Source organism: Lepus europaeus, chromosome 3, assembly GCF_033115175.1.
Source record: "Lepus europaeus isolate LE1 chromosome 3, mLepTim1.pri, whole genome shotgun sequence".
Taxonomy (NCBI): domain Eukaryota; kingdom Metazoa; phylum Chordata; class Mammalia; order Lagomorpha; family Leporidae; genus Lepus; species Lepus europaeus.
This window is the reverse complement of record NC_084829.1, coordinates 3,938,815-3,964,251: the sequence shown is the minus strand read 5'-3', so window position 1 is coordinate 3,964,251 and position 25,437 is coordinate 3,938,815. Positions and strand designations below refer to the sequence as shown.

Below are 25,437 nucleotides of genomic sequence, written 5' to 3'. Positions count from 1 at the left end.
CCCTTTATATCCTCCTCTCCAGATGCACTCACACCCTGAGCTGATGGGGTTTAGGTCTTTGGCATATGCCTTTTGGGGCACAGTTCAGCCCACAACCCCAGAGTTCCAATGCACACTGCACAGGGCAGCCCCAGTCCGTATTGGCAACCTTGCCACTTGTTTGATGCCCTTGCCCTGTGTACTTGGTCACCTGCCTTACTGGGCTCTTATCAGGCCTCTGATCTTACCCACCTTCTTGCCTCAAATTCCAAAGTGTTTTGTTCCCCCATTGTGTCTGAGCAGCTCTCAAACCGTCCCTGCTTTAACCCCTTCGTGCCGCTTCATTGCCGGCCTGATCGATCGATTGATCTGTCTGTCTACCTTCCTACCTACCTGAGAGGCAGAGTGATACAGGGAGACAAAGATCTTCCATCTGCTGGTTCACTCCCCAGATGGCTGCAACATGCTGAAACCAGGAGCCAGGAACTCCATCGGGGTCCCCCACATGCTTGGCAGGGACCCAAGCACCTGGACCATCCTCTGCTGCTTTCCCAGGTGCATTAGCAGGATTGGAGGCAGAGCAGCGGGGACTCAAACTGGTGTTCCGATATGGGATGTCGGCGCTGCAGACGGTGGCCCGACCTGCTGTAACACAGCATCAGCCGCGCCCTGTAGGAGGATGGCGGCCTGGTCCGTGGGCTTCTGAGGGCCCTCCCTGCGTCTCCTGCCATAGGGAGCTGGGAGCCCCTGTGCCAGCCCCCGGCCTCTGTGCCAGCCCCCAGCCCCTGTGCCAGCCCCAGCCTCTGTGTCAGCCCCTGATTTGTTTCTCAATGTGGCCTGCTCCGTGCCTTCTCGCCTCCCTGTTCCCCACTCCCATCCTCCACCCTTGCTGGCCTGGTCCAAAAAAGACCCTCAGCTCCCACTCCTAGCGGGTGCTCAGTCTGCATTTCCTGCTGGTGCCCCTGAGGGGGAAGAGGAGGGCAGAACAGAAGGAAGAGAGCCGCTCCGGGGGGCACGCGGACCTGATGGCGGATCTTAGCGATCCGGGAGGCCACTGGTGAGACGTGGACCCGCCCTGGGCCATGCAGTTGGTGAGGTCTGTGCAGGACTTTAAATCACACGATCTTTGCTTCCAGTGGGGCTGATCTGTCTGGGTCTAGGGTTGGGGGAGGGGTGTCCAAGCCCTTGGAGCCATCTGGGGAACTTCTGGGCTGTGGGACCCAGCACCAAGCTTTCAAAGATGCTCTCTGTGTGATCACTCCCCAGGAGACACTGGAGATGTTTTGGGGGCTGGCATCCTGGGGAGGTAGGTTGTGGGGTGGTAGGCAGGGTCAGGGAGCAGGAAGCAGCCAGCCCCGAATGCTGGGAGAAACCCTGGCCCTGGCGAATGCAAATGCTGCTGTGTTTGCTGCCCACACCCAGCAGATGGCCAGAGGCTGCGGGACGATACCTGGCCTTCTCCCTGACCCGCACAGCAGCCTGAGTCATAGATGTGGGGCTTATGCGCTGGGAACACGTGCCGGGCAGCCTGGTTCCAGGACCTCTGTGAAGGTGGCCTTTGCCGAATTTGTAGAGGTCGATCATGATGTAAACACAGTTTGGCCGGCTCGTTAGCCCACCTAGCTCACCCAATGGGAGGCCTGGCTTCTGTGTTTTTGTGTACAAATGGTGCTACCAACCGCAGCACTCTTCAAAGCAGGTTCTTTGAACCTCTGCTCAGAATAACAGTTAATTACTGGAAAAGGGACCTGTTGTTGGGAAGTAAAAGGTATTTATTTCAAAATGTCTCTAATTCAGACAGGCTCGCTCCATAATTAATTCCCAGGGAGGTGGCTTTATGGCGGTTTCAGCAGCAGGAAGTGGAGCCGTCCCAGGGGGCACAGCCTCCAAGCACAGAGGCCTAAAGCAAACAGAGGTCCAGGCCACGTTGGCCAGGGAGGTCCCAGCGAGACATGCACCTGTGCTGAGGGTGTGCCTCACTGTGCTGTCACCTCCGGAAGTCAGCGCACTGGGTGACAGCTGGGACTGCTGCACAGCCGGCACCCCACCCCCACCCCCGCCGCCAACCCAGGTGGCCCTGGGACCTCGTCCCTAGCAAGGTCTGTCTCCCCTTAGAGGCCCACAGCACCATCTGTCCCCCTCGCTCGGCCCTGGCCACCTCGTGTTCTGTTTGGCTGTGCTCGGTGTCCCTGGTCAAGGGCGATCAGTGGCCGTAGATGGTGGTCTTAGCCTCCTGTTTGGTGTCTGGCATCAAGCAGCCATTAAAGAGGCCGCAGCCGTGGGACTGTCCCTGGCTCCGTTGGTTCTGGAGCTGTAGTACGTGGAGAACCACCAAGCCTTCTGACTCCCAGACGAGGCTCTTTTATGCCTTCATTTTAATAAAAGATTGATTTTAGTCTCTTTTTTTCTGGGAAGTTCAATCAGAGAAACTTGTCAAAAATGGCCATCATTGAAGCTGGCGTTGTGGTGCTGTGGGTTAAGCTACTGCCTGTGACTCCGGCATCCCTTGTGAGCTCTGGTTGGAGTCCTGGCTGCTTTACTTCCAATCTAGTTCCCTGCTGATGTGCCCGGGAAAGCAATGGAAGGTGGCCCAAGTGCTTGGACCCCTACCATCTGTGTGGGAGACCGGGATGGAGTTCCAGGCTCCTAGCTTTAGCCTGGCCCACCCATGGCTACTGTGGTCGTTTGGGGAGTGAAATGGTAAATGGAAGATCTCTCTCTTTCTCTGTGTGTGTGTCTCTTGTGTTACTCTTTCAAATAAACAAAATCTTTAAAAACTTGGCTATCATCAAGGCTGTGGGGGGTTCTTGCTTTTCCTTGGCCCCGTGAATCTGCTGGGAGCATGTTTGCACTGAGCTGTGAGTCAGGGTGAGAATCAAGTCTCCTTGGTTCATTTCTCCTTTGCTGCCTTGTTTCTCCCCTTTTGTAGCCCGGCTCTTTTGGGATGGAATCTCGGACAGAGCTCCCACCCCCACTGTCAAGTGCATCTTCTGTAGCAGTCCTGGGGGAAGCGGAAATGACCTTCAACAGGCATGGGGTCACCATGGAGTTAAAGACTCAGTTCATCGTCCTGAAAGGAGGGTTAGTCACCAGAGCACACTTTGTCCTGAAGGACAGGGAGTGGCGATACGCTGCAGGCTTCCGCCCATGTTGGCTTGCATTGCACAGCAGACTTTGTGGCCTAATCCCATGGTTAAGAATATGCACGGGGCAGGTGTTGGGTGCCATGGGCTGAGATGCCACTTGGGCTGCCGGCGTCCCGTGTCGGAGGGCCTGGGTTCATGTCCCACTCCGGCTCCCTCCAGTGCACACCCTGGGAGGTAGTGGTGATGGCTCAAGTGCTGGGGCCCAGCCACCCACCTGGGAGATCCAGGTAGAGTTCCTGGCTTCTGGCTTCCAGCCCAGCTGTTGTGGGCATTTGGGGAGTGAACCGGTTGGATAGGTGCGGTCTGTCTCTCCCCATATCTCTCTGCCTTTCAGATAAGTAAATAAATAAGTAAATACACAGGAGAGCCATGCAGGCAGGATGTCATATTGTGGTGTTCACTGAGCAGCTACTGTGTGCTGTAGCCCAGCGTCAGGGCCGCAGGGGAGGCAGGAGGGCCGTTCTGTGAGGGTGCCTCTCACAAAGGTGGCGCTGGCGGCAGAGGGGGAGCAGAAGGAGGGAGGTGGGGACGGGCAGGTGCAGTGGGAGTATCTGGGACGTGAGTGCCGAGACGGCATAGTGGGAGGGAGCGCGTGTGGCTCAGCGCGCGGGAGACCATGGTGTGGTTTGTTGCGCAGCTCCCAGCGCAGCCCATCCTTGTCTCACAGCGCTGGGGGCTGGGGGCCAGGAGGAGGTGGCGGCAGGGCTGGTCTCTCCCTGGCTGGCAGATCCCGTTGTCCCCCTGAGCGGTCCCCTGCGTCACTCTGACACCAGTCGGACTGGGTTAGAGCCCCCCTCTGAGGACGTCACGCCGATGATATTCCCTGTCACGTTCTGAGGTCCAGGCAGTGTTGTTGGGGAGGGGGACATGGTGTAAGCCACCACGGTCCTTTCAGGGAGAGGGCTCCAGATGCAGGAGGTTCTGTTCTGTCCTGTGATGAAGCTGTGCAGGTCCAGGTGAGGATGGAGGGGCGGTAGCAGAGGGAAGGGCGGGGTCTGGGAGGATGCAGCAAGGGGATGGCTGCACCTGGGGGCGGGAGGAGGAAGAGGAGGCTTCCTGGGCGCGGTGTTCTATGGTCACTGCTGACCCTGACAGAAGCAGACGCCTCTGAGGCTTACCCACGACGAGCCTGGGGTGCAGAGACGCGGAAGCAAAGGCTGAAAGGACGCGGCTGCGTGGGCGGTGGCTGGAGTCGCAGGGCGTGTGCCCTGCCTCCGTGTGCAGGGGCGTCTGGAATGGGGCTGTCCACTCCCGGGAGCGCCTCCCAGCCCCGCATTCTCCTGGCTTTGCAGGAGGAGTGTAGACCGAGCGTCTAGACACTGCAGCTTGTGGTGACGTGGCGACAGTCCTGCTCTTGGTCTGGACACCGTGGCTTGTTGTGACGTGGCGACAGTCCTGCTGTTAGCTTGGCCAGACACACAGCCCTTAAACACGTTGGTTAAGAATCGCAGGCCTTGAAATAGCAACTGTGTGGATTCTTCCCAGCTCTGTTCTGAGCTCCTGGCCTCGAGGCCATCTCCTGTGAAGCCGTGGGGAGAGTACCGGGGTGCCCGCATCCCAGAGGCCAGTCCTGATGTCCAGGGTGTTCTGCCGGTCAGCTGCCACGGCCTTGATTTCTCCTACTTTGCCATCTGCCACTGGGTTCCTGCCCGAGAGAGGGAGACACCACAAAGCCCTGGGCACTCAGACACCTCTGCCGTGTCTTAAAGCATGGAGCCCGTTTACAACAACTTCCTGGTTTGTCTTTAAAATGGGGTGTTATTTGCATGTGGCAAAGCACACAGATTGTAAGTACATAGTTGAGTGGTCTTTTTTTTTTTAATTAAAGTTTTTTTTATTTATTTGAAAGGCAGAGAGAGATAAGAGAGAGAGGAAGCTTCCATTGGCTGCTTCACTCCCCAGGTGGCCACAGCAATTGGGGCTGCGCCAGGCCAAAGCCAGGAGCCTGGAACTCCATCTGAGACTCCCCACATGGGTGTGGGGTTCTGAGTACTCAGGCCACCATCTGCTGCTTTCCCAGGAGTGTTAGCAGGGAGCTGGATCAGAAGCGGAGCAGCTGGGACTCGTATCGGATGCCAGCATCAGAGGCCACAGCTTAACCCCTCGCGCCATGATGCCGGCCCCATGGTTGTCACTCGTATTCGTGCCCTTCAACTGCCACCCACATTTAGATCCTTTGCTCCCCCTGGCAAACCCCCTCTTGTCTGCCTCGATTGGCCCACCTGTAGGCGGCTGCCGATTCGATTCCTGACCCCTCGGTTTGGCTCAGACCCACCCAGGTCCCGCAGATCTTGCACTGTGCAGTCCTGTGCTGTGTTGCCTTTGAGATGTGTCCTCGTGTCTGTGTGTGTCAGCGATGACCCTCGGCGTCCACGGCCGGGGCTGGGGGGGGGGGCGGTCCAGCTCCCCCTAAGGGTACCAAGTCTGTGGATGCTTCAGTGCCCGCTGTGCAGGATTTGCCTTAACCTGGACACGACACGTGCTTCGGATCCTCTCTAGATGGCTTAAAGCACCTGTACCAGCGTCAGTGCCAGGGAAGCAGTTGCCGCACTGTGTTGGTGTTCCGTACGGAGCACGTGCCTGTCTTTGGAATATTTCCTGCGTGAGGTGGGTTGGATTTGCGGGTGTGGCCCCCTCGTGCCGTCCCGGCTGTGTGCACCGCGTGTGTTTACCTCTCCACCTGTTGATGGACTTGGGAGTGGTCTCCACGTTGCGGCCGTTAGGCAGACTGTGTGACCGTCATCATCTGAATTTCGTGTGTCCTTGCTCCACGTCACCTTCTGTCGAATAGTTGAAAATTGAATGGGCAGGCAGACATCAAGGCGCTGCGGCTTAGGCTGCCCCCTTGGAATGCCAACATCTTGCGTCCGAGTGCCTGGGGTGGAGTCCGGACTCCACTTCCTGCTGCTGCGTGTCCTGGGAGACAGGAGGTGATGGCTCAAGCGCTTGGGTCCCTGACACCCATGCAGGGGGCCTGGCTCCAGGTTTCAGCCTGGCCCAGCCCTGGCTGTTGTGGGCATTTGGAAAGTGAGCCAGCGGATGGAAGAGCTCTCTGCCACCCCGCCCCCCACCCCACCCCTGCCCTGTCACTCTGACTTTGAAATAAAAAGAATTAAAATTAAAAAGGAAGACAGTTGAGTGACAGAATCGGGGCACCAGTGAGAAGCCTTGACTTGTTCAGGACCCAAGCAGCTGTCCTCTGGCTTGGCTTTTTGGAGCCAGGAGGCAGCGGGTGCAGGGCACGTGGGGAGGGAGGCTGGCGGCCCCACAGCTCCTGGGACTCCCTGGTGGACGGGTTGGCCTGGGAAGGCCGGTGGTGCTGCGTGGGTGGGGAGAAGCCACAGCTGGAGGTGGCACTGTCATTCTGCGGTGTGTGACCCCAGGGTGACTGTGCAGCTGTCCCGATGGAGCTTCAGCCTGTCCCCACAGCACGGGAGAGCGGCCTTGGGCAGCCAGGGCTTCCTGCCCCGCTGTGGCCTTCTCCTGCGTGTCAGGGTCCCTGTGGACCCCACCCCCATCCCTGGCCTCCCTTGTGTCAGAGCAGCTGGGCACACAGCCCAGGGACCAGCGACCCACAGAGCAGACTCCCAGACAAAGCAGGTGGCATCTCTGCTCTCTCTCAGCCAGCCGGCAGCTGAATGTGCAGAGCTCCCAGGCGCCCATGCGTGGGACCCCAAGCGAGGGGCTCCCCTCTGGTGTTGTCCTGTGGGGTCTCCGTTATTCCTGGGTCTGGGGACGTATTTCCCAACAGGCAGGAGTTAATGAGAGGCGGCTCGGCCCTCTGGTTCCTCACCTCCTGTCTGAAACCCTGGAAGGGGGCGGTGAGACGCGGGCCGGCACCCCCAGCAGTTTTCCCAGGCTGCTCGTGTTGCGAGCGCCAGCTCCCGGTCAGGAGCATGTTTGTGCTTGTGGGCAGGTGTCACGCTGAGAAGCAGGTTGGACAACTGAGGATGTGTTTTTGTTTCTTTATTTTTTGAAAGGATTTATTAAGTTATTTGAAAGAGAGAGAGAGTCTTCCATCCACTGGTTCATTCCCCAGATGGTCGCGATGGCCAGAGCTTCACCCAGGTCCTCCACATGGGTGCAGGGGCCTAAGTACTCAGGCCATCTTCTGCCCCTTTCCCGGGTGCATTAGCAGGGAGCTGGAATGCAAGTGGAACAGCTGGGACTCAAACCAGCACCATGTGTCATGGCAGTGTCACAGTAGGTGGCTGTACCTGCTACGCCACAGCACCAGGTCCTGGTGTGCTTTTACCGATGGCAGTTGGGAGATTGGAGGCGCCCAGTTGTGGGGCAGAGTGATGCACGTACCATGGCGGCTGTTGACAGACAGACAGACTGAAGGGGACTTCTTACTGACAGGTGGCCTCCATGTAGGTCCCTACTGAGCTAAAGAGAAGCTGTGCATGGAAACAAGAAGGTGGGGTCTTTTGAGTTTTACAAAAGCAGTTCCTTGGCTTGGGGGAAAAAATTTGTTGTTTAATTTTTTTTTTTCTTTGACAGAGCACAGAGAGAGCTCTTCCATCAGCTGGTCCCCTCCCCAAATGGCCAGAATGGCTGGGGCTGGGCCAGGCTGAAGCCAGGAGCTCCAGCGGGATCTCCCAAGTGGGTGACAGGGACCCAAGCTCTTAGGTCATCTTCCGCTTCTTTCCCAGGCGCAGTAGCAGGGAGTTGGATTGGAAGGGGAGCAGCCGGGACTCGAACCAGCGTCCGTATGGGATGCCAGTGTCGCAGGTGGTGGCTTAGCTCACTGCACCACAATTATTAGTTTACACTTAGACATTCTCAGGCTCATAGCCAGGCTCACCCCACAGAGAGCTTGGAGCAGCCTTGGGCACGGAGGCGGAAGACCCGGGTGGGAGTAGAGCGCTGCCCCTTTACCACCCTGGACCCTCTCAGCAGCGCAGCCGCCGTTGTCCAGGGCTTGGTGGATGTCTTGACGTGTGCGCGTCACCTGATCCCTTTTCCGCAAGGAGTCCCCTGGGAGCCCTCAGGACAGACGTGTGGCGCTGGCGCAGATCGAGCAGCCCTGGTCTGGAAACTGGAGATGGCAGATTCCCCACAGGCCGAGCGTTCTCAGCACTGACGCGACGCCGCGAGTGGAGGTCTCCTGCCTGAGCTCACGTGACAGCTTCCAGCCAACGCACAGAGCGCTGAGACACTGCACTGGCCGTGCCGGCTCGTGAGGCGCGAGCGAGCTCCCTGTTCAGACCTGAGCCTGACCCCGGGACGACGCATTTGTGTACATGCAAATATTCCCAAGTCAGGAGAAATCCAAGGTGGGAGACACTCCTGGTCCCAAACATCTTAGTTTTTAAAAATATTATTTATTTGAAAGCCAGAGTGACAGAGTGAGACAGACAGGTATGGATTTACCCATATCTCTCGTTCACTCTCTCTTTTTAAAGATTTATTTATGTATTTGAAAGGCAAAATTAGAGGCAGAGGCAGAGAGAGGTCTTCCATCCACTGGTTCACTCCCCAAATGGCTGCAACAGCTGGAGCTGTGCTGATCCCATCCCAAGCCAGGAGCCAGGAGCTTCTTCCAGGTCTCCCATGCAGGTGCAGGGCCCCAAGCTCTTGGGCCATCTTCTACTGCTTTCCCAGGCCACAGCAGAGAGCTGGATTGGAAGTGGAGCAGCCGGGACTAGAACCAGCGCCCATATGGGATGCCGGCACTGCAGGTGGCAGCTTTACCTGCTGCACCACAGCGCCAGCCCCTTACCCATGGCTTAAACCTGTTTGTCCATGGCTGACCTGTAGTCTGCCAGCTTCACGCCCAGCCACAGATGGCGTACTCCACAGTCTGAACATTTACGACACCCCCACTGCCCAGCCCCGCCCCCAGCCGCTTGCTTCCCTTCTCCCGTCCCCCGAAGAATCAGGTCAGGAATTTGGTCCTCTCAGGAAAGAGTGACCCTTCCTCCGGGTGTCTCCCAGTGCCAACCCATGCTCTGCTCCCGGCTGCCCCCACTCACGTCCTAACTCAGTGTCCAGCCCTCCAGTGAGTCTAAGCCATTGTCCCCACACCACACTTCACACTTCTATTTTTTTTTTTAAGATTTATTTATTTGAAAGAGTTACAGAGAGGGAAAGACAGAGAGAGAGAGAGAGAGAGAGAGAGAGACAGACAGACAGAGACAGAGGCCATCTGCTTGTTCACTCTTTGGCTGCAATGGCCAGGGCTTGATCAGGCTGAAGCCAGGAGCTTCTTCCAGGTCTCCCGTGCAGGTGCAGGGCCCAAACATCTTGCAGCCATATTCCACTGCTTTCCCAGGCCATAGCAGGAAGCTGGATCGGAAGTGGAGCAGCCGGGACTGGAACCAGAGCCCATATGGGATGCGGGCACTGCAGGCGGCGGCTTTACCCGCTACGCCACCGCGCCGGCCCCAGCCCTGCCCTGTAGTTCTAGTCCCTCACACTCCCTGCTTTGCCAATGCAGATAGCCATCCTCTGCCTCCCCCCCACCCCTCTCCCCACAGAGCCTCCCGCGTCTGCAGAGGCCCCTCCAAGCGCGCACAGCACACTCTGCTGCTGCAGCTCTGTTTCGCAGGATCGGAATTTCTTCCCTGTGCCCCGTTTTCCACCCCTCGGCTGTGAGCTCTGAGGGCGAGCACAGCCCTTGCTGTGGTGTCACTGCCTTGGGGTCTGGCGCCCGGCCAGCGCCCCCATCCATCATCAGGACGACAGCACCTGTCCCCCACTGGGCCTGGTGCACCGCAGATGGGGAAAAGCTGTTACCCTGAGCACGGACCCGCAGAACGTGGAGCGTCGTGAGAGGATGTGGCAGAGAGGGTGGGAGGAGGGACCACCGGTCTCTCCTCCGTGCTTCCAGCCATGGGTGAGCGGGCGGGGAGGCACACCTCACTGCCGGATGGCCCTTGCGCAAGGAAGGTGGTGACGCGCCAGTGGGAGAGCTCGGAGGAGACGTCCAAGGACCGTGGGGAAGATAGGCAAGAAGGCGTGGTTGCTGCGAAACCCTCAGCTCATGCCTTAATTAGGCTTCTGCTCCAAGTGCTCTGTTTGTGTGCAAGTTAATCAGGTCACCGACTAACCCATTTCCCGAAGATGTGCTTTTTAAAAATTGTGCTCAAACACACAAAAAAGAAACTTACCGCTTTATCCATCGTCTGGTTCGGTGGCTCTGAGGATGTCGTACGATTGCCACTAGGCTTCCCAGACTAAACCTGTGCACTCAGAGAACAGTAAGGCCCACCCCTGGCAGTGCCATGCTGCTTTCTGCCCTGCACTGTGACCACTCGCTCCACAGACGTGATCACGCAGGGCTTGACCGCTGACCGGCGTGTGTCCCGAGCGTGACGTCCTCAGGTTCCCCCGTGCTGGGCGTGCGTCAGAATTCCCTTCCTTCTAGAGGCTGATGCTGTTCCCTATGTGTAGCCTGCATTCTGCTTACGGACGCTTGGGTGGCGCGTGTCGGGGCTGCTGTGAATAGTGCCGCCCAAGTGCCGTCTCGTGCCCTTGCTCCTGCGGCATGGGGCCCAGGACCGCAAGCCACCGCCTGCACGGCACATGGCCACGCCAGGGCAGACCGGCCAGCTGTCCCTCTGCGAGGGCAGTGGCCCTTTCCAGGGAGACAGGCTCCCACACGGCTGCTGGCTTGTGGCTGCGGCTGGCCTTTTGCAGCTCATTTCCTGAGAGTATTCATGTTTGCCCGTCTCTTAGCAGTTCTAATCTCTCGGAAGACAGAGGGAAAGAGTTGTCCCTTCTGCTTCTCTAATGAGAGGTCGGAAGGCACCTCTCTGGTCATCTGGACATCCCTCGATACACATGAGCGCCCCCTGCTCGCTCCATCCATTGTGCAGTGTCAGGGGTGACCAGAGAGCTTCACCCTAGGCGTAACAGAAATCCCAGGATTTCCACGTGTTCGAATTCGCACTGGGTTCATGTACAGTGTCAGGAAGGGCCAACCAAAGATACCTGGTAACATCGATCGAACTCTGCAGTACAAAGATATCTGACCTTGCAAATCCTCATCCCCGATACCGATAACTTGGGAAAATGTACCACAAAGAGCCCTGTCTCCAGGATGCGAGCTGTGCTGTAACACGTGGGTTCAGGGCCCCGAGAAGTCCCGCAAAGGAAACCCCGGCTTACCTTTGTTCCACTAAGTGTTCCTGCAAACTCTTTTTTTTTTTTTATTTGACAGGTAGAGTTATAGACAGAGAGACAAACAGAGAGAAAGGTCTTCCTTCCGTTGGTTCACTCCCCAAATGGCCACTCCGGCCGGCGCTGTGCTGATCCGAAGCCAGGAGCCAGGTGCTTCCTCCTGGTCTCCCACCCTGCAAACACTTTAACCAACGATTCCCCTCGTAGCCGCGCACCTGCCGCTGCGCTCTCAGGCACGCCGCCTTCCGCAAATGCCTCACCTTCTGCCTGAGCAGTGAGCGGATCGCACAGACGTGGCCACGCAGCGTAGGGTGGTCCGGCTGTGAAGGGCTTTCCTTCGTGGGCCGTCTGATTTATGTTCTCATGTTATCGTTTGCTTCCTGTTTGCCTTTGAGAGAGAAGGAAGACGTGGAGACTGTCGAATGCTCACCTTGGTTTTATCCTGGGCCAGACTCCGTAAGGCTGTTTCTGTTGAGTCAGTGGTTAAGGGAGAGTGTTATTTTGGAAGGGCTGGGATGGAATTCGGTGGCCCCAAAGCCAGGCCCAGCCCATGAATCCCCAAATGCTGATGGCAGGCGATGATGAATTCCAGCCGGAAGTCCTTACCGTGGTCATCGCCGGGGTGTCACCTGGGAAGTTTGCATCCTCTGAGCTCTGTCCTTGGCCATCCCCCGGGAGCTGCCCAGCCCAGGCCTGTTGCAATGTGCAAATCTCTACTGCTTGGACAACCAAGGAGGGCGGGCAGGAGGCAGTGTGAGAAGGGCCGAGACAAGACTGTGGTGAGGGCCACGACGTGGGTGACTGGGCAGCCCCTGGGCTCGAGAGGCTGTGGCTCCCCTTCTCGCTCCTCCTGCCGAGGTTTGAGCTGTCTCCCATATTTGCCTTGCCTTTCCTGTCCCGCGCTTGTCTGGCCAGGCCCAGGGAGCCCCAGAGAATGGACTCGGCGGGGCAACCGTGCCACCTCTGGCTCCAGAATGCGTTGGGCTTTGATTGGAGGGAAAACCTTGGAGGGATGCCACTTGGTCCCCTTGTCCGTGGGAGTGAGGGCCCCTTTCTCGTTCACTCCCACCTTTTCTCTCCCCACTACGAGGGCTGTGTCTGCAGGTTTGAGCCCTGGCGGCAGTCTGCACAGTTACATCCGGCGGTCACGCTGCCAAGTCGGCACGGTGTTTTTAGGAGAGTAATCACCGTTCTTTTGGTCAGAGAAACAGTGCGTTTAACCAACGGCTGCAGGGAGGGTTGGAATGAGGCTGTATTGCTCTTCCCAGGGTGTGCTATGAAGGCTAAAGTGGAGGGTGTTGCATCCTGAGATTGCAAAAAGGACCAAGGGGCATCCCAGGGCCCTGTGGGGGCTGTGCCGGCTTCCCCTCTGCTCCCTTCCCAGAACACTGTTCCCCACAGGGCTCTCTGTGCCACCTCCTCCTCTTTGCAGGCCTAGGGACGGGGCGCCCAGCTGGTAACCCACCCTCAGTTCAGTCAGTTTGGGGGGGGGCTGGAATCCGTAACGGAGCCTCTCAATATTGGGGTGATTTTATTGCTTTTGGATTCAAATGTGACTCACCCACAGCCTAGTACACAAAGACCTTTCTAAGTGACAGACAAAAATAATGAACCGCCCTGTGCCAGTTACCACACTGGCCACGTATTGATGATATTTTTTACTTTTTTAAGAGTTATTTATTTGAAAGATAGAGGGAGACACACACACACACACACACACAAGTCTTCCATCCACTGGTTCATTCCCCAAATGGCTGCAACGGCCAGAGCTGGGCCCATCTGAGCCAGGAGCTTCTTCTGGGTCTCCCACATGAATGCAGGGGCCCAAGCACTTGGGCCATCCTCTGCTGCTCTCCCAGGCCGTTAGCAGGGAGCTGGATGAGAAGTGGAGCAGCTGGGACTCGAACCAGCGCCTACAAGGGATGCTGGTGTCTCAGGTGGTGGCTTTTGCCCCCATGCTACGGAGCCGGTCCCTATTTGTGAGCCTTACAACAACCCTCTTGCAGGCTCTGTGCCCCCTGTAACATGTGAGGGTACTAGGAAACGTTTGTGTGAAGATGGCGTTGAAAGACCAGTTTCTCGTGATGTAGAGAAGGTTTGAAATCGTACATACGAAAGGGTCTTCAGAAGTTCACGAGAAGCGCATGTATCTTGGATTTCAGGTTGGCCCCCAAGTTAACTGGCCGTTAGCTCCTTTCCCCTTACGGATCTCGTGCAGGGCCCTACGCTGAACCCCGTGAGGTGAAATGATTCGCCCATGGTCACATGGCTGTCCTGGCGCAGAACTTGAACCAAGACTCCGGTTCATCAGGCTCAAAATTCATGTTCTTACTCGCCAAGAGTCCCAGCGGCTCTTTCGTTATTATTTTGTTGATTTATCGGAGAGGCAGAGAGAGTGACAGCTCCCACCCGCCGGTTCACTCCGTAAATATCCACAGTGGCTGGAGCTGGGCTGGGCTGAATCAGGCACTGGAGCTGGGAGTTAAGTCCAGGAGCTCCAGCGTGGGACACATGGTCTCTACTGCAGGTTCAGCCCCGGCCACAGCTGCTCTGGGTCCCGGTCTAGCCTGGACTCAGACCCTATGTTACCTCTCCAGTGTCTCACTTACCACCTGACACTCTGCCTCTGAGACTGTGGTCAGCGAGGGCCCAACTCAGGGCCCCGAAGGTAAAGGCCAGTTGACAGCAGTGTGTGCTGTCATACAGTTGGGCTGTCTGAGTTGAGCAACTTAGGGGCACGGTGTGGGTGAGCTCCAGGTTTCGTGTACCTGGGTGTTGGAGGGCAGTGTCGGCTGACTTCGTGGAAGAGAGGCCAGCCCTGGACAGAGCTACACTAGGCGCAACACACACAAAACCCGCTTTGTTTGAAGAGACTTTAAAAATTTTTATTTTTTTTTTTTTTAGATTTTCATTCTGTTTGAAAGAGAGAGAGACAGAGAAGTCTTCCCTGTGCCAGGGCCTCGCTCCCTGTGTGACCACGACAGCCAGAGCTGGCCCAGCTGAAGTCATATGGGTCTCCAACATGGGTGACAGGGATTGTGCAGTCAACAGCTAAAAATTCTATGAAAAATTAGATACAGGTTGAGTTATCTCTTCAAAGTGTTTGGAAGTGTTTTGGATTTTGAAACATTGGTGTCTACGTAATGGGATATCCAGGGGTTGGGATCCAAACCTAAGCGTGATACATTTTATATACACTTTATACGCCTAGCCTGAAGACAGGTTTCTACAATATTTTTTAAAGATTTATTTATTTATTTGAAAGGCAGAGTTACAGAGAGAGAGAGAGAGAGAGAGAGAGAGAGCGAGCTCTTCCATCCGCTGGTTCACTCCCCAGATGGCCACACCAGCCGGAGCTAGGCTGATCTGGAGCCAGGAGCCTGGAGCTTCTTCTGGGTCTCCTACATGGGTGCAGGAGCCCAAGGACTTGGGCCATTGTCCACTGCTCTCCCAGGTACATTAGCAGGGAGCTGGATGGGAAGTGGGGCCACTGGGACTCAAACCAGCGCCCACATGGGCCTTACCTGCTGAGCCACCGTGCCGCCGCCCTTCTACAGCATCTTCCACACACCTGTACGCTGACTGCAGCCAGTCACGTGAGGGCAGGTGAGGGAGTTCTGCGTGTAGTGTCACCTCCACACCCCAGAACTCAGAACTGGGGAGTTTGGGATTTCAGATGTTCGGGTGAGGGATGTGCAACCTGCACGGTGATGTTTTAGGAGCTGCCGTTGACTGAACTCCTGCTCCTCTGGACACTTTGCAAAGTATTTTTGCTTAGTCACCGTAACAATGAACCCCCATGCCTGTCCTGCTTCACCGCGGAGTTTGGCTTCCATGTACGAGGGTGTGTCGACTATTCGGCAACCTGTAACGGTGTAAACCAGAAAATTGTCTTTATCTGCATAGACTAGAAGTGTTTCTTTGAGGGGCCGGTGCCATGGCTCACTTGGTTAATCCTCCGCCTGCTGTGCCAGCATCCCATATGGGCGCTGGGTTCTAGTCCCGGCTGCTCCTTTTCCAGTCCAGCTCTCTGCTGTGGCCCGGGAGTGCAGTGGAGGATGGCCCAGGTACTTGGGCCCTGCACCCCATGGGAGACCAGGAGAAGCACCTGGCTCCTGGCTTCGGATCGGTGTAGCAACGGCCATGGCGGCCATTGGAGGGGTGAACCAACGGCAAAGGAAGACCTTTCTCTCTCTCTCTCTCTCTCTCTCTCTCTCTCTCTCTATCTGTAACTCAATCTGTCAAATAAATTTAAAAAAAAGAAAAAGGAAAAAAGAAATGTTTCTTTGAGCTGTTTGGGGGGGCTGAGGACTTGTATTTAAGTCAAAAGTGGGTTTATGATCTGCTTCAGTGCCATTTGATCTTGAACTAGCTGCTTCACCTCTCAGCCTCAGTTTCTCCACCTGTAAAATGGGCACGCTGGTAATGGTGCCCTTGTGATGAGTCTGTGGTGGATGAACGTGAAAGCTGAGTACCTGGCGCTATGCCCAGCACGTGGCAGACTCTTGACTAACCTTAGTTTCCTTTCTTCTAGAACAATGCCTAATTTATGCAACAAATTTGTTCAGTTATTCTCTGAAATAAGTTTCTCCCCTACCCAGCTTTGTCCTAGCTTTTGTAATAAAGCTAGAAAGATCTTTTCTCTGGGGGAGAATTACAGATAGTGAAGTTTGGGGGAAATATGTAAGAGCTATGTCGACTGTGTGAATGCTGTTCATTATTTAAATTATACCTGAAGAGGTGATCACAAGGAAGAAAGGACCAAGGAGACCAATGGCGTGGCCCAGTGCACACAGGCAAACACAGGGGTTCCTGACGCCTGGCATGGTGGTTCCTACCTGAGTATCCATGCTGCTACCGCAGCCCAGGCGTATCAAAGCAACACGTGGTCTCCTTGTTCAAGGAGCTCATGGCCTGGTCGAGGGGTCAGCAGACTGTCCTTGTGGAAGGCCACATAGCAAGCCTTCTTGGTATCGTAGCTGCCACGTGGATTTTGTTGCCGTGGCTCGGCTCTGCCAGACAATACAAAAATGAAGGAGAGTGACTGTGTACCAATAAAACTTTATTGGCACAGGCAGGCAGCAGGGCTATAGTTGGCCCATGGGGTGCTGTTTGCCAGCCCCTGAGTTAGAAGCAGACAGACCCAGGCACCCGTTGTAGATGTCTATGCATAGCCTGGGTGTTATCAGAAGCATAGGATCCAGTAGGTCCTGATCTGGCTTGGGAGAGAGGCCCCCCCAGGAACGTGTTGAACCTGCTGGAAGACGTACATTGGTGATCTCCACTCCTTCTCTTTCCGCCTGGTGCCATGCCGGCAAAGGTCACACAGCACAGAGTTCACCCAGCTTCAGCCGACAGGTGACGAGCACCACGAGTGATTCGCCGTTGAAGTAGGTGTTGATCCAGAAAAGGCAGGGTGGGGGCCGTGTGGGGGTGTGTGTGGGGGGGTGGGGCACGGAAGAGCATAGTGGGCAGAGGGCTCCTGGAGGCCTTGGGGAGGCAGGGCTGGGTCACGGCTGGGGCTGGCAGTGACCATGAGCAGTGTGCAGGCTTGCAAATAGGAGGCGCCGGTGACAAAGGTTGTAAAGGGAGCTCCATGGGGCCAGAGCCCCGGCCATGGGAAGCTGCAGATGCTCTTGGTTTTCCATCTCCCTCCCCGTTCTCTTCCCCGATTCATCACCTGGTCGTGACGTTCTTCCCGGCCCGAGGAGTTGCTGGAGTTTTCCATCCAGAGTGTCCGGCACTGGCCCCTTTCTGGAATGTTACGTCTGTGCACTGTGTGTCGCACTCGGGACAGTGTCCAGCAACACAGGAGACGCGTCTCAATCTCCCAAGTGAGCAGCGTCAAGTCCCTGATACAGATGAGTGTGTTAGGGTCTCCTCCCCTTCCCCTCCCCGTGTGTGCGTGTCTGTCTGTCTGTCTCTCTCTCGCCTCTTTAACCTGCAGGACTTGCTCAGTTGCCTTTCTTTTTTTAAATTTTTTTTTTTTAATTTTTGACAGGCAGAGTGGACAGAGAGAGAGAGACAGAGAGAAAGGTCTTCCTTTGCTGTTGGTTCACCCTCCAATGGCCGCCGCGGCCGCACTGATGCTGATCCGAAGGCAGGAGCCAGGTGCCTCTCCTGGACTAGAACCCGGTGTGCCGGCGCCGCAAGGCGGAGGATTAGCCTGTTGAGCCGCGGCGCCGGCCGCTCAGTTGCCTTTCTTAGAAGTAGTTGGTGAAGGCTGTTGGAGAAAGCTCCTCGAGGCTTGTCTTAGACAAACACCACGTGCTGTCCACAGTCCCTGCTGCCCCTGGGCACCCAGGCAGCCTCCCAGACGAGTAGGAACTCCAGTAGCATGGCCTTGTGCTTACACTCTCCACGTCCCGATTCCCTTCCGGCGGCCCCAGTCCCCGGCAGGTGGACTCCGTGCTGATTTTCCCCAGGATGCTCCCGCGTCCGCGTGCCTGCGCGGTGAGGAAGTTGTTTCTGCCCGTGGCCCTTCCCGAAAGGGTCAAACTCAGACCCAGGGAAGCCTCACCGCAGGCAGTGGCCGATGTGGTTTCTGCTCCATCACCAGGAAGGCTGCGCCGCATCTGAACAGAACAAAAAAAATCGTGGCTTAAGGGTTAGAAGGGAGCTGAAGTCAATAACTGAGCTGCGCCTATGGGACTGCAGGGAGCAGGCATTTGGCCGGGCAGTGGAGACGCCCGCGTCCCACGTCAGGGTGCCTGGATTCGGTACCCGCCTCTGGCTCCTTATTCTGGAGACCCTGGGGAGGCCGTGGTGAGGGCTCCAGTGGCTGGGTTCCTGCCTGGACCCCGTTTCCAGCTTTGGCCCCAGCATGGCCACAGCCATTGCAGGCATTTGAGGGGTGAACCAGCAGATGGGAGTGTGTGTGTGTGCTCTCTCGCTCGCTCTCTGCACTCTTTCTCTCTGTCTGAAAAATTAATTTTGAAGAAAGGAAATTCACAGAGCTCAGGCCACTCGGCCAACTTTCGCGCTGCAGCCTTGGGGTGGGTTTCCCGCGAGCCACGGGGAACGTGGCTCTCTCGTCGGGCTCCATCTTCCATCTAACGCAGCCAGGCTCCCGATCGACCTTTGCCACAGCCACGGTTATAATTTTGGCACAAAGTTAGAAAAAAAAATTGGAAGTGGAGGAGCAGTTGGAGCAGCAACGAGGGAAACACAGAGGAACAAAACTCAAAACAATGCCCACTCCGCGGATCTGGCAAGGATGCTCATTATGTCAGTCAAGGAAGCTGGCGAGGGCGCCAGCCCTAACGGCAGCTGTGCCGGCTGCCACGCACAGTGGACCGCCCGAGCTGGAGGGTGAGCTTAGAGGCCAACTGCAGAGCGGTTGGGGGTTTTCAAGTCGTGCGTGGTGTACTTTGAATCTTGATAGCGTCTCTTAAGAAAACAAGATTCCGTAGTGAGCACGGCGGAGGGGCCTGAGCTGCCCAAGTGTTGAGAATCAGGCTGTTGCTCATGTAGTTAGCGTACCAAGGTCGATTCTTTCGTCCACCTCTGACCGATCTTCCACAGTGGACTCTGCGTGTGTGCACCCATGTGCATGTGTGTGTACACGTGTGTGGCCATTTCAATTGTCTCCAGTTAAAAACTGCCAAGCGCAGCAGATCCACGGGACGAGAAACGCCGTGAGGCTGCTGAAACGTGATTTTGGGGGTGGTAGCAACGCTGACGCTATGATCCCCCGAATTCCTGCCACGCAGTCAGGTTTTGTTGTGGCTAAGGCTTTGGCACCTTCAGCAGTGCCGTCCTGCCTCTCATCCCAGCTCTGCTCGGGGCTGGAGCAGGCAGCGAGTGGGGAGGCCCGTGCGGTTTGCTGGGGAACAGGCTCCAGGAGGGCTCTCCACCACACAAGCCTGGCCTGGGGGCAAGTTTGTACTCAGTTCCCTAGAAAGGGCTTTTTCCGTGCAGTTGTTCAGCATTGGCGTAAGTAAATTTCAGGCTGCGAAGACGTGTGTTGCCAGCCACTTTCCAAACGAGCTTCCTCTGGGCTGGTCGTTTGGGATCGTGTTAGAAAAGAAAAGCAGGTTCCTGAAAAGGCTTTTCCTTTGTTGGTTTCTTACTGAGGGATTTGTCTGTCACCACCACCACCGTGGGAGCTCTCGTTCTGCAGTATTTGTCTATATTCCAGGACTCGAAGCGTTCATGGAAAACATGTATTCTGAAAAAGCTGTTCGGGGATTTCAAAATTTTTAGGATTTTTGGATTGATCTGAAAGATGGAGAGGCGGAGGCAGAAAAAGATCCTCTGCTCATTGGTTTATTTTCCACAATACCTGCACGAGCCAGTGCTGGGCCAGGCCAAATGAGTCCAGGAGCCCAAAACTCCACCCCAGTCTCCCACATGGGTGGCAGGGCCCCAGCTGCCTGAGCCGCCACCCGCTGCCTCCCAGGGAAGCTGGAGTGGGGAGTAGAGCTGGACTCGACCCCGGGCGTCCCAGCGTGGTTGTGGGCATCTGAGTAGCGTCTTCCTGCTCTGCCACACACACCCGGATTTCAAAAGATATCTGCACCAACATGAGCTTTTTGAAATAGCCTTATGTTTTCCTCCCATTTAAAAGCTTACAAGGCCGGCGCCGTGGCTCAATAGGCTAATCCTCCGCCTGCAGAGCCAGCACATTGGGTTCTAGTCCCGGTCACTCCTCTTCCAGTCCAGCTCTCTGCTGTGGCCCAAAAGTGCAGTGGAGGATGGCCCAAATGCTTGGGCCCTGCACCTGCATGGGAGACCAGGAGAAGCACCTGGCTCCTGGCTTCGGATCAGCATGGTGCACCGGCCACAGTGGCCATTGGGGGGTGAACCAATGGAAAAGGAAGACCTTTCTCTCTGTCTCTCTCTCTCACTGTCCACTCTGCCTGTCAAAAAAAAACAAAAAAAAAAAAAACAACTTACGATTAATTGTAAAATGCTTGAAAAAGATAAGAAAAATATATAACAAAAAAACCCTAATGTTTATTGCATATCTTCTCCAGAAATAATCACTTTGAATATTTAGGAAAATCTGATTTTCCCTTTACATACAAAAACCTTTCCATTGCGTTTCATCCTAAGGCTTTATCATACCAGTATATCAGGAGCATATTTTTTAGCTTGTTTTTTCCAGATTAAAAATTTGGATTGGCGCTCTACACCATTGAAGATTTAATCAGGGGCCTGCGCTGTGGCATAGCGGGTTAAGCCGCTGCCTGCAGTGCCAGCATCCCATATGGGTGCCAGTTCGAGACCAGCTGCTCCACTTCCAATCCAGCTCTCTGCTATGGCCTAGGAAAGCAGTAGAAGATGGCCCAAGTCCTTGGGCCCCTGCACCCTCATGGGAGACCTGGAAGAAACTCCTGGCTCCTGGCTTCAGCTCTGGCCGTTGCAGCCAACTGGGGAGTGAACAAGGGGATGGAAGACCTCCCTTCCTCCCTCCCTCCCTCCCTTCCTCCTTCCCTCCTTCTCTCCCTCTCTCTCTCTCTCCCTCTCCCCCTCTCCCTCTCCCTCTCCCTCTCTGCTTCTCCTTCTCTCTGTGTGTAACTCTGACTTTCAAATAAATAAATCTTTTTTAAAAAAGATTTAATCAAGGTCTCATCATTTGCTCATGGAAATTATAACCAGGGAGCATTGTTGCATAGGGACCTGTGAGGGCATCTTTGATAACTTCCTTGGGAAAAAGTTCCAAGAAAAGGAATTTATAAAGCAGTGCATTGCATGTTGCCAGGTTGCCTTCCAGAAAGACAGTGCCTACTTCTACTCCTTGTATACATTTGCACCACTTTGTGTTTCTTGCTTCTGTAGAATATTAAAACAATTCTTTAAACAAAATACTGCATTTTCATTTTATTTAGAGGAATCAAACATTTTTCCAAGAATTTTAAATCACATATTTAATATTTTATCAATTGTCTGAGTACTTGTTTCTTTTTGTAGTATTAGTCTGTACTGATACGTAAATACTTGTTAAATATGAAGAGTGTTAACAGGCCTATAGTTTTATTTTATAAACTTAGGTCTTTATAATTTTGTTTTGGTAGTTTTGATGCATAGATGTTTTGTTTTTTTCAAATTTATTTTATTTATTAGAGGAAGAGGGAGGGAGAAATAGGGAGGGGGAGAGAGAGAAAGGGAGAGAGGCCGGTTTTCCATTCACTGGTTCACCCCCAAAGTGCTTGCAACAGCTAGAGCTGGGCCAGGCTGAAGCCAGAAGCCTGGAGCTCCATCAGGGTCTCCCATGTGGGTGCAGGGCCCAAGCACGTGGCCCATCCTCTGCTGCTCTCCCAGGCCACAGCAGAGAGGTGGATCGGAAGCAGAGTGGTCAGGACCCACGCCAGCCAGCTGCTACTCGACCTGCTGCCCCCAGCTCCAGCCCATAGGATTCATTACTGCTCACAACTGGATTGTTTTCCTTAAGTGCCATTTCTTTTCCATCTTCAGAAATTTCATTAGTGGTCTTGATGCACATTTCTCCACTCTGGTGAGTCATGTAATTAGATCATCCTTTTTGCAAATATTGTAAATCATGTTTCTTTTAGTTTAACCTTAAAATATATGTACAAAAGCATTCTAGTAGATTTTCTGTGACCTCTGCCTCGATTTTGACTGACAGGTTGTCTCTAACATACAGCGTGTCACACACAGACACACACACTGGCTCGCCACAATGTCCTCATCTGGGAGCAATGGCAGAGCGAGCAGCCGGGCTTTGATGTGGTGCATCTGTGATCTCGTTAAACCTGCTGATGAGGTGTTAACATCATTAAAGCATGGTTGCCATTGTTCTCTAGGGAACAGATGTGAGGGCGGTGACGCGGTGGGTGTGCAGGAGAGGGAGGAGGGTGACTTCACCTACATCCCGCTGCTCACCCCCCCCCCCCCCCCCGCCAAGCCGAATCCCAAGGCAGAACCCACTGTGGTGTCTCAGGGGGCAGGACTGAACACAGGGAGCTAGTGCTACTACATTCAGCAGCTGAGAGCCGGGCTCTGACTCCTGGCAGCGCCCTAGCCCTTAGCTCGCCCAGAATCTTTGGAGGTTGACAGCTGGAGGTCGCTGTCCTGACCCACGGCTCCACCATCTCACTGCCGGAGCAGTTGGCTCGGGGACCACCCAGCCGCTGCCAGATCTGGTGTCCTGCTCACTCCCTCGTCACACTCTTCTTCCTGGGTCAAGCCAGCCCAGAAACAGAACCAAGTTGCACAGGAAATGCTGCTTTGGGGTGTGCAGACCCTAAATCACATTTGAAACCTTAGCTGGAAGGGACCCTAAACTCACACCAAGGGGCTGGGACCACGGATGGTGAGTGAGTGCCTCCCACACCCCTGGGGGCTAGGCTATCTCAGCGTCCATGGACGCTGTGGTCAGGGTGTGTTGGGAAGGAAGAAGAGGGAGGTACAAGGGCAGTGTTGGAGGCACTGCCTGTTACACTAAGTCCTGCTTTGTGCTGTATAGAGCTTTACTCTTACTGGGTTTTAAAGACCCTGGGCTGGTGCTGTGGCGTAGTGGGTAAAGCCGCCACCTGCAGCACCGGTATCCCACATAGGCACCAGTTTGAGTCCTGGCTGCTCCTCTTCTGATCCAGCTCCCTGTTCATGAGCCTGGGAAAGCAGAAGGTGGCCCAGTGCTGGGTCCCCTGCACCTGTGTGGGAAACCTGGAGAAAGCTCTGGGCTGGTGCTTTGGCCTGGCCCAGCCCCAGCCATTGAGACCTTTTGGGGAGTGAATCGGTGGGTGGAAGACCTCTTTCTGGGTCTCCCTCTCTGTGTGGCTCTGCCTTTCATAGAAATAAATCTTTTTTAAAAAATCTTAAAGACCCCCATGGCTTTTGCCTGGTGAAGTCACCAAAGGCAGTGTGCGTGCATCTGGAGGCGGGGACCAATCCCAGGGCTTCCTCACACGTCTGGACTCCTTCACAGGTGTTTTTGGGGCGAGTTCTGCGTCTGAGTGCATCTTCTACTCTGGTGCATTTTTGCCAACACTGCAAGTAGAAGTCAACCTCTCAACTCAGCCCCTCCCCGCCCAGCTGAATGGAATGTGCCTGGGGTGGGAGGGGGGGCAGATTGCAAGCGCGTAGTTTGCAGTGGATCCCCAGGCATGAGTAACCCTTATCTTGCTAAGCCTGCCTGTGCACTTGTTGCTACAGATACCCTGGTGGAGGAGGGGTTAGGCACCCGTGGCTGCCTTGCCCTGATGCCCCGGCCCCTCCCGCAGGGGTGCAGGTGCACACAGAGGCCAGTGGCTGTTTCTAGCCAACCCCGCTTTCCTGACGGAGCTACAGTGAGCGCGGTCTCTTTCTACTGCTTGAATGTTTCACTCTGGTGTCGCTCCGTGGTTGGGGTTGCATCAGGGTGACCGTTGAACATCTTATTAGGCTGCCCGAGGCCAGGCCTAATTGTCCAGGTGGCTGCGTTTCCTCTTATTAAAATCTCTTGCGTCTCCTGGCCGTGGACTCTAAACATAATGTACTCCTTCGCACTATTTAACCTCAAATAAACGCAGCCGTGGGGAGTCTTGCTGGAGACACGGCCGGGTCTAAAAGCAGACACAGCAGCTGCTATTCTCTTCCCTGAAGCAACTGGGGGGTCAGGGCTGGCTCCTCTCTTGCCAAGGATGTGCCGGGCTGAGGCCCTTGCAGGGGACAGGGAGAGGGGTGGTTACAGGTGTCGGGAGCCCCGCCTCCCCCAGAACAGGTGAACCTGCCAAGGAGGGCAGACTACACACACGTTCCTGACGGTGCTACAGCGGCATTCCTGAAGTCAGGAGTGGGTTGCGCGCGCAGGCATTTGGCACAGCAGTTACCCAGCACTTGGCAGTCCCGTGTTCCCTGTCACGTGCCTGGTTTGAGTCCCGGCTCCTCTGCTTTGGATTCAGCTTCCTGCTAATGTGCACCCCAGGAGGCAGCAGGTGATGGCTTGGGTCACTGCCACCCATGTGGGAGACCTGGATTGAGCTCCGGGTTCCCAGCTTGGACTCAGCCCGGAGCTATTGTGGACGGCTGGGAAAGTATGGGTAGCACATCTCATGGTGTCTCTCTGTTTCTCTACCTTTCAAGTATAATGGAAAAAAAGTAGCTTGCATGCTGAAAGGTATTATTACTGAAGCAGGTCTTCTAGAAACTGCCCGTCCAGGCTCGTTGGTTTCTCCAGCTGGCCTGTGGAAGTCCACACTAGCCCCCGGGGGGCTCTGCTGCCTGGCCTGTGCAGTCCAGAGAGGAGGCAGTGGCCTCGTCTGTGTTTCATGTGGCGTGTGCGCTCCAGCCCGCTCTGGAGAGCTGATGGAGTGAGCCACAACCAGGGCCGGCGGGGGAAGGCAGGGCAGGGTCCACGCAGAGCCGCCCAGAGAGCCTGTTAACCGGCACGGCCAGGCTTCCTCGGGAAGTCCTCACTGCGTGGGTCTGGGCTGGGACCTGCGGATCTGCGTTTCCTGTTTGCAAACACCGTGGACCTCCTGCTGCCGTCACCCCGATGACGAACTCCTGCGTCCGACCCTTAGTAAGTGGCCGGCAGCACCCTCTGCCCCAGGCGCGAGAAGAGGCCGGCACCTCACCAGCCTCCACCGTGCCTCCATTCCCTGTTTGCCCCAGCCTGGCGCTGCGGGTCACTTCAGGCACACAGGGTGGAAGGGTAGGGCGCTCCCGCTGGAGAGCCGGTCCGGCACACTCAAACAGCCCAAGGAGTCCAGGGCGGAAGCGGGAACAGCGTGGCTGGTGATACCCTCCTGCTTTGTCTGCATCCACTCGGAAGAGCTCAGCTTTGCCCAGATCCCCCACAAACCGAGACCCCTGCTGTGGCCCTCGCGGTGGTGGTGGTGGTCTGGAAGCAGGAGGCAGGAGCTATTTACAGCGCCCTCTGAGGATCTCTGGGTTACACTCTGGCTCAGGAGACATCTAGGCAGCAGAGTGACGATCAGGTCCCAGCCTAAGGCCTTCCACACCCCACCCTCACCCATCCCGTCCCACCTCTGGGAGGTCCCAGGTTATGGCTTCCCCAGGCTCCCTGCCCGAGGTGCCCCTCTCCGGCCGTGTTCCCCACCCCTCACCCCTCTGACTCTGCTGACCTGGACTTGAAGGGTCCAGAACTGGAAGCCTTGGCCGCTCCTCCCCCGCAGGAGGCACCAGGAGCCCGACAGGCAAGGGTGGCCCCGCGTCCACACTCGGATGCACCTCACGTCCAGGGTACAAGCATGGGCTTCTCTCCTGCAAATGCGAA

At 55.7% G+C, this 25,437-nt stretch overlaps 1 protein-coding gene across 2 annotated transcripts in view; it reads left to right on the top strand.

Annotated features, from left to right (window-relative positions):
* SLC22A23 (solute carrier family 22 member 23) overlaps positions 1 to 25,437 on the top strand; it is a 170,289-nt gene that overhangs the window by 13,023 nt on the left and 131,829 nt on the right. The gene's annotated exons all lie outside the window — the stretch shown is intronic.